The sequence below is a fragment of the Marmota flaviventris genome, chromosome X (genome assembly GCF_047511675.1).
Source record: "Marmota flaviventris isolate mMarFla1 chromosome X, mMarFla1.hap1, whole genome shotgun sequence".
Lineage (NCBI taxonomy): Eukaryota > Metazoa > Chordata > Mammalia > Rodentia > Sciuridae > Marmota > Marmota flaviventris.
The window spans coordinates 31,170,492-31,179,842 of NC_092518.1; positions in this window are offsets into that span (position 1 = coordinate 31,170,492).

Here is a 9,351-nt window from a genome sequence, read left to right on the forward strand (position 1 = left end):
GTCAAACCACAACTCCCAGCCAGAGAGTCCTTAACTAAGGCAAATTCCAATGGGGGCTGCTACATTAAGTTATACAGTTCAGGCCCTGCCCAAAGGCTCCAAGAGGAAAGGATAAGAGAGAGCCAAAATCCATCTGCCTTTGGGTGCATTGACAGGGACCACATCCACTGTAGAGATACATCTTTCTCTTTGTAACAGCTGTCTGGGTCCTTAGCTAGGTCAAGGCCCTTGGAAGCACAGAAGGTTTTGAATGTGTTTATCCAGAAGGGATGCCTTTCCTAATTCTCACAAAAGCCCCTGGCCTTGAACTTTCATCTTATGCTAGTGTCTGGGGGAAATTCTTTCTATTGCTTGCTGATACCTCCTCAAGGAGCCAACAGCCCTTTTTAAGTCCCACGAAAGTTGGGGAGGTGAAGGCTTTTATCAGACCAGACTCTCTAGGGAGTAGTTTTCAATCCTGGAAAGGCCTCCAGGGGACCTTTATATTCGGACTCTACTCCAGACCAATAAAATCAGAATCCTTAGGGATGTGACCTTGACTACATGCATATTTTTGTTCCTCCTTGTTCAGTGGTAAAACATTGTGCAGTGTTGAGGAGGATAAATTTGAGTTTCTCCACCTAGGCAATAGTGACATTGGGGGCCATAGAATTCTTTGCTGGGGAAGGGGCTTCCCTACGCATTGATGGATGTTTAGCAGCATTGCTAGCATATGCCCACTGGATGTCAGTAGCAACTCCTCACTTCCTAGTTGTGGCAACCAAAAAATGTCTCCAGATATTGCCACATGTCCCCCAGGGGGACTATTGCTTCCAGTTGAGAACCATTTTTCTAGGCCTGTGAACAAGGGTTAATGGGCACCCCAAATTCCAGGTCCAGGTTAGCTGTCCAGTGGCCTTCCTTTCCTGTGTCACCCCTAAAGCAAGGTCTCATAAATACTGGTACACATTCTATTGGGCTGAAAAAGAACATCTGGCTCTCTCTTATCACCTGAATCTGATTGAATTATAGGAAGCAGTACTCTGCCAGGTGCAGGGGGGCCCGCCTGTAATCTGAGTGACTTGGAAGGCTGAGGCAGGAGGATCACAAGTTCAAAGCCTGCCTCAGCAATTTCAAACATGATCAATTCAAACATGATCAATTGAACAATTTATCCCTAAGAGTCAAATTCTTCCAGGGATTCTTCAATTGAACAACATTTGTCATGAAATACGCAAATATTACTTTGACCTACATCTCGTACAACTTGGTGGGCCAGCTCATTACTTAACAAATTTATGAGTCCTATGTTAGCCACAAAATTCAAATATATCAAAGCCATGCTCCGGAAAGGGAAATCCAGGGTTTTGTTTTTGTAGATACTACTCCTCAATCTGTTATTGGTTATTCATCAGGATCATGCTACATAAAATTTTCTGTCTCTTTTGAAATAAATAATTCCACCTAGATCTACCATTTACTCCAATTCATAAGTTTTGTATGACATTCAGCCTCTGTGCTTCTGACATTCTCAGGTCTACCACAATAATCTCAACTTTTGTGTCACCTTTTGACATGCATACCCAAAACTGTGGGTCCTATTGAAGCAAATGTAAAACAAAGTGCAAGACCATAATAGAAGTTTGTCGTGCATTTGGTCAAATTTATGTGGCACGATTGATTGGGAAATAGTTCTTTCAATTCCCTTTCACTGAATGTAGCAAAATAATTTCCTGTTAACTAATATAATGTTTCCTTTAATTCCATAATCGGAATAGCTTCCTGTTAATTAATGTGGTATTTTGACTTTTTAGGATGTTTTAGTATAAATATCCAGGGACAAATTCTTAAAAGTGAATACATTGGAGAGACAAATTGTCCCAATGCTATGACATACAAAATAAAAGCTCAAAGTTTTATTATTCAGTTCCACAAGTGTCAAATTATTCTATCAAATTGCAATAACAATTTCTAAAGTCTTGCCAGGCGCAGTGGCACATACCTGTAATCCCAGTGGCTGGGGAGTGTGAGGCAGGAGGATTGCAAGTTCAAAGCTAGCCTCAGCGACTTAGCAAGGTCCTAAGCAACTCAGTGAGACCCTGTCTCTAAATAAAATACAAAAAAGGGCTGAAGATATTGCTCAGTGGTTAAGCACCCCTGGGTTCAATCCCTGGTACCAAAAAAATTTTTTTTTAAAATTTCTAAAGTCTTTCCCTACTTTTCTGTACCTATCTTAAGGTGGATAGTATTAATTCAGAGAGCAACATCAGTCCTGGGACCACACTGGGCTTAGTCTTTCACATAATGTACCCATACAAACTAAGGACTATATCAGACTTTCCAAGAACTAAAGACTAGAAGGACAAGGTGATTTGGTGCAAATCTAATGGAACCATGCTAAATGAATGCCAGATGAGTAGTGTGAGTTGGGCTGGAACTTGTGCTCACTGGTGTCTAGTAAAAATCTAGCTTAGTGAATGGTAGAGGCTGTGCTTAACTTTTTTTTTTTTCTTTTTTTGGTGCTAGGGATTAAATCCAGAGCCTCACACATGCCAGGCAAGCACTTTATCACTGAGCCACATCCCCAGCCCCTGTGTTTAATTTAGCATGCACAAGGACATGGGCTCAGTCCCCAATATCCCCTATACTGCCTTAAAAATGTTTTTTTAAAAAATCTAGCTCTGAGGGGGCTGGGGCTGTGGCTCAGTGGTAGAGCGCTTGCCTAGCATGTGTGAGGTACTGGGTTCAACTCTCAGATTATATATATATATATATATATATATATATATATATATATATATATATTCCATTGACAATTAAAAAAATATTTAAAAAATCTGGTTCTAAGAGAGTTAAAATCAGACCACTCAAGGTCAAGATCAAAGAAGCTAAGAACTGAATAACAATAGTATCTGTTTATAATCCTCTGATTTAAAGAGATTTCTTTTATTTCTAGGATAAATATTCAGAATCAAACAACCCAAGATCTCCAGATTGAAAAACATTCTGCAGCACAAGGAAAAGGGAATATTTTTACTCTAAAAGTTAAAAGGAAAACAGATCTCTATTATTAAAAAAAAAAAAACTGCAAAAAAAAAAAAGAAAAGGCAATTTCAGAAAATATTTGGTGTTTACAGTAAAGATTCAAGGAAAATACTTTCATAAATTAGGAATAGGTGGTCATAAGGTGGATGGAGAATTATAAGAATGCAAAGATTAAAAAATTAAATTAACAACTTTCAGTTGCTGTTGTCACAAGCTTAGAAGCATCGTTCTTGTCCTTACAACAAGAAAAAGCTGGGCATACTGAAAATTGATGACTTTTCTCCAACTCAAAAGAGAACTGAGTTTTCAGGGCAAATTGCCATCCTTCACCATCTGGAAAGACAAGTCCAGAGAGTCATAGCTGGGATATGAAGCAGAAGACATGCTGAAGCCATAAACTTAAATGGCAAATTGGAAAAATTCCTGGAGGCTTAGTGTGGAATAATATGAGAATGAGAGACTCCTGGTGGCTAGAGGCATAGCCAGGACCCACACACTACTGTGCACTTTACCTTCAAAAATCCTCCCAAATTTTCATGATGAAGGTCCAAGAAAGTCCCTTCCTGCTCTTGTAAGAGGAAAGGAAGATCCATCATTTGAAATATGCTCAGATAGCCAGGTGCTATGGCTCAGGAGGCTGAAGCAGGAGGATCACAAGTTTGAGGCCAGCCTCCTCAATTTAGGGAGGCTCTAAGAAACTTAGCATAAGTTTATTTAAAATAAGAATTTTTTTTTTTTTAGTTTTATTAAAATAAGAAATAAGAAGGGCTGGGGATGTGGTTCAGTGGTTAAGCACCTCTTGGTTCAATTCCTGGTACTAAAAAACAAAACAAACAAACAAATTTAAAAAAAAAAAAAAACTTAATCCAGCCAGGCGTGTTGATGGGGTAATGCATGCCTGTAATGCCTGTAATCCTGGTGACTAGGAAAGCTGAGACAGGAGGATCAAAAGTTCGAGAGCAGCCTGAACAATTTAGTGAGACCCTGTCTAAAAATAAGAAATAAAAAGGGCTGGGAATGTAGCTCAGTGAGAGCACCCTTGGGTTCAATCTCCAGTACCCACCTTCCCACAAAAGCTCAGGAGTAGGCACTGAACATCATTTGAGGAACACCTCCAATCACAAGAGCCCACCAACCTTGGTCATAGGTGTGGTTGTATGAATTGGGCTGGATCAATAGTAGAATTTTGCTCCCAGGTCTCTATAATTACAGGGGTAAGCACAGGTCCCAGTCAAGCTAGTCAGAAGCAAGTCCTGGTGAGCAATTTTAAAAACAGAAGCTGGATGAAAGAATCCCTCTTACTTTCCTCTTTGGTTAGACACTGTATAAATGTGATGAAGGAAATGCTAGTTCCACGTGGGCCCCAGAACAAGAGAAGGCTTTCATCTGGGCTACTGTGTAAGCTGCTTTGCTCCTTGGGCCATGTAACCCAGGAGATCCAATAGTGTTTAAAGTGCCAGGAACAGACAGAGGTGCATTTTGAAGTGTATGGCAAGCCCTTGTGGGACAATGACATCCTCTGCAGGTAACTACTCTTCGAAAACAAGTTTTGACTTGTCTCTTGGCCTTAGGAGACACTGAGTGTTACACCATGAATCACCAAGTTACCATGTAATCTGAGCATCATAGCTCAACTGGACAATCCGTGAATTGGGTATGCCTAGAATCTCACCATCATCAAATGGAAGAGGTGTATATGTGATCAGTCTCAAGCAGGCCCTGAAGACACAAGCAAATTGCATGAAAAGGTGGCCCAAATGCCTTCTTCCAGGCCACACCAGTGACCTGATGGACAGTTCCCTATAATGAACTCACAGAGGAAGAAAACCTAAGGACTCTTTACTGGTGGTTCTTTTTTTTTTTTTTTTTTTTTTTTTAAGAGAGAGAGAGAGAGAGAGAGAGAGAGAGAGAGAGAGAGAGAGAAACTTTTTAATATTTATTTTGTAGTTTTTGGTGGACATAACATCGTTATTTTATTTTTCTATGTGGTGCTGAGGATTGAACCCAGCACCCTGTGCATGCCAGGCGAGCGTGTTACCGCTTGAGCCATATCCCCAGCCCAACTGGTGGTTCTTCATGACATAAAGTCCCCATCTGAAAGTAGACAAAGCAGTGGTATGGTTTGGATATGAGATGTTGCTCACCAAACAGCTCCTATTAGGCAATGGAGCACTATTCAGAGGTGAAATGATTAGATTATGAGATCTTAACCTAATCACGGGATTAATCCATTTGATAGATGAATGATTTGAAAGGACTACTGTACAGGTGGTAACTGTTGGCAGGTGGGGCATGGCTGGAGGATGTGGGTCCACAGGGGCATTTCTTTGGGGCTATCTTGACTCTGGCTCTGGGGCTTACTTGTACTCTCTGTTTCCTGGCGGCCATGAGCTGAGCAGTTTTCCTCTGCCATGCCCTTCCACCATGATGGACTTTGGGCACAGAGCAATGGCGTCATCCTACTATAGGCTGCACTTTTGAAACCATGAGCCCAGAATAAACTTTTCCTGTCCAGGCTGTTATTTTCAGGTATGTTGTGTCACAGCAATTAAAGGCAGACAGACACAAGCAGCATCTACAGCTTTATTCTATGACATCCTTGAAAGAGAAGTGTGTGTGTGTGGAAATCCTCACAGTGATCAGGACCACGAGTTGTCCACCTGGTTACTTGAATGGACACTTAAATTGGATATGGATTTGCCATCACTGTTCACAATGCTTCTGCCCAAACAACTATCTATGGACTTTTATAATGCCTTATCCACCATCATGGTATTCCACAGAGCATCACCTCCACATGAAGAACTCTTTTCACAGTAAATGAAGTGCAGCAGTAGAGCCAGGTTCATGATATTTACTAGTTTTACTCTATTCCTCATTGTTATGATTTAGATAGGAGATAGATGTCCCCCTAAAGTTCATGTATGAGGCAATGTAAGGAAGTTTAGAAGTGAAATTGTTGGGTTATTTAATCAGTGCATTAATCCACTGGAATGGATTAACTGGGTGGTAACTTCAGGCAGGTATGGTGTAGCTGGAGAAGACCGACCACTGGGGTGTGGCTTTGGGGTTTATATTGTGCCCCAGTTGAGTGGATATCTCTCTGCTTCCTGATTGCCGTGGGCTGAGCTGCTTTTCTCCTCCACACACCTTCCGCCATGATGTTATGCCTCATTTCAGGCACAGAGCAATGGAATCATCTGTCTATGGACTGAGTCCTCTGAAACCCATGAGCACCAAATATACTTTTTCTCCTCTAAGATTGTTCTTGTCAGGTCTTTTGGTCAAAAGCTGACTAAAAACCTCATCATCCAGAAGCAGCTGAATTGATAGAAATGGAGTGGCCTTTTGAAGACACAGACAGATATGGCACCAGCTAGGTAGTAACACCTTTTGGGATTGGACAATGTCCTCCCAAATGCTTTAAGTCAGAGTCCAACGTGTGGGATTATTTCTCCTAGAGTCAGCATTCTTAGATCCAGGAGGCCAGGAGCAAAAAATGGGAGGACCACCACTCATTATTAACTCTAGTGATTCTGTCCCGTCCGGCAGGACACATCACATCAATGTGGGCAGTGAACCTAGGTGGAGAGGAATGAAGGGACAAGAGACACGAAAGGATGACAGCAAGACAGGAGTTCTGATCAAGCTGCAAATTTTTATTGTTCACACAGGGGTATTTATATGCTGGGGATGGGGAAGCTCTCTAATCAGCAATTGCTGGATGTGGGTGGTAAAACTGCCAGCTGCAGGATGTCTGATGATCCTGATAACCGCAGGATGTTCCAGGGAGATAGGTAGCTGAAGGATGTCTCCCAGGGGGCTGTCAGGCTATTCTTTGAAGGAGAATTTCCTTCTAGTCCCTGACATGATTCATTTATTATTTTTTTTTAATTTTTTAATTTGTTTTAATTAGTTATACATGACAGTACAATGACCTTGACTCTAGTGATTTAGAAGCAAAATGTTGCTTCCTTCCCTGTGATATAGGCTCTGTGGGTCCTAGTTCCAAGGGGAGGTATTCTTCCAATAGGGAACACAACAATGATTCCATTTAACAGACAGAAAGAGAGGTAACTAGCTAGGGTGTTTGGTCCTATCAGGGAGAAATTGTGTTGTAACTATTGCACAATGAGTTTAACAAGGAACATATTTGAATACAGGAAATCCTCAGATGTGCCTCTTAATACTCCTATGCCTTAGATTAAAAGCAATAGAAAACTATAATAATCCAATTTAGGCAGGACTGCTAATAGCCAATAGTCTGTAAGAATAAAGCTTTGTGTCACTTCACCAAGAAAAGCAATATGACCAGGTGAGGTACTTGCTGGTACCAAAATGAAGAGCAATGGGTAGAATATGGGAAGAAGGTAGTTGTTTATATCAGATATGACAAATTGACCATTGCAGTAATAAGGACTATAATAGTTATGAGTATTTCATCCTTATTTCAATACAATCATGTTTGTATATATGCTAACCAGATATTTTTATTTTCTTCCCTTTCTCATCATCTTATCATCTAATACAAGATGCCTTAAAAAGAGTTTACTTTGTATTTCAGTATTTGCAAATTGAAGTTATGAGATTCTAAAGGAAGTATGTAAATCAGCTTGGAATAGAATCATTGACTATTAGGTAAAAAAAAAAAAAAAAAAAGAAACTTTGTAGCTGGGCATGGTAGTGCACATCTGTAATTCCAGTGCCTCAGGAGGCTGAGGAAGGAGAATCACAAATTCAAACTCAGCCTCAGCAACTTAGCAAAACCCTATCTCAAAATTAAAAAAATTAAAAAGCCAGGGCTGTAGTTCAGTGGTATAATGCCAAATGGATTTAATCTGCACTACCAAAGAAACAAAAAACAAAATGAAAGCTTTGTATTCTCTTCTGGGGAAAGGGTTAATGTTTTTCTTAGTTGCATAAAGTTAAACAGAAGTACGACTTTGGTACTATCATTATTCAAGGAGTAAGTCAACTTTAAGGAGATGTGTATGGATGCCAAATTGACCAGGGGTGGATTTTGATGGCTTTGTAATGTATCAATTTGCCTAGGCTGAGCTACATTCCCAGAATTCACTCTTGTTTGTTTCCAATTAGGATCAGCCACAGGGGAAATTTCAGGGAGGTTTGGGGGAGATTTGGAGGCTGGAAGGGAAACACTGGCCATCCTGGAACTCACACATGTTGCTGCTCTGCTGACTCACCTCATTGGTGTGAAGCAACCACAGCGCCTACAACTGATCTTCTTCGAGTGTCTCTGAGTCCTAGGCCAGGTGTGTGCATTTGGCTCTGTGACAAGAAGCCCCACTTCTGCAAGGTCAGAGAGAGGAAGAAATAACATGCTGAGTTCCAGTCCTTCCTCATAGTATGGAGTTCTAGCTCAGGCTTGTTGGTTCCAGTTTGTTCTTAATCTTTCCCACTTTGCATCTGTCTTTCCTCCTTTACTGTCTGCCCCATGAGATTCAGACTCCAGCAACAGACTCTGAGAAAACAGCCACACACAGACTGCTTAACCAGCTCCCACAGTTACATACAGGAAATTGCCTGTAACAAATACATGCTGGTCTGATGCTCTCTATCCCCTACTGATTCTGCTTCTCTGATTGATCTTGGACTAACACATTTGAGGAGCCAGTGTGGAGAGAAGCTAAGATTAGTTTTGAACGTATCAAGATTGCAATGCAGTCAGGTGCAGTGGTGCATACCTGTAATCTCAGTGATTCAGGAGGCTGAGGCAGGAGGATCTTAAGTTCAAGGCGAGTCTCAGAAATTTAGTGAGGCCCTGAGCACTTTACTGAGACCTTGACTCAAAAAGTAAAAGGGCTGGATGTGGCTCAGTGGTTAAGTACCTCTGAGTTCAATCCCCAGTACCAAAAAAAATGCAATTTAAAATTTAGAAGAAGACATGAGAGGGTGTAGATTTAAAATCCTTGCCTGGAAGTAAAAGCAGAAGTTAATGCAGTGGATGGGACCCTTAAGGATGTTGGAGAAAAAGAAACACAGGGAGAACTAGGGGCTGGGGATGTAACATAGAGGAAAAGAGCTTGCTGAGCATGATTGACCTTGGTTCAATCCCCCAAGGAAGGGAAAAAAATGGAGAGGTATTAGGATATAAAACTCAAACAAGGGAGAATGAAGGAAGCCATAGCAAACATAAGCTTCTGGATCTTGATGCAGGTCATCTGAATCCCGAGGGAAGGACTTTTTTTTTTTTTTTTTTTTTGCCAAATAAGACCTGGAGATGAATGTATACAAGTACAGGGGAGCCCACATGGATATAATGGAACAAGGTGAGGAAACATCCATTGTATTGTGTTGCTAAATCTT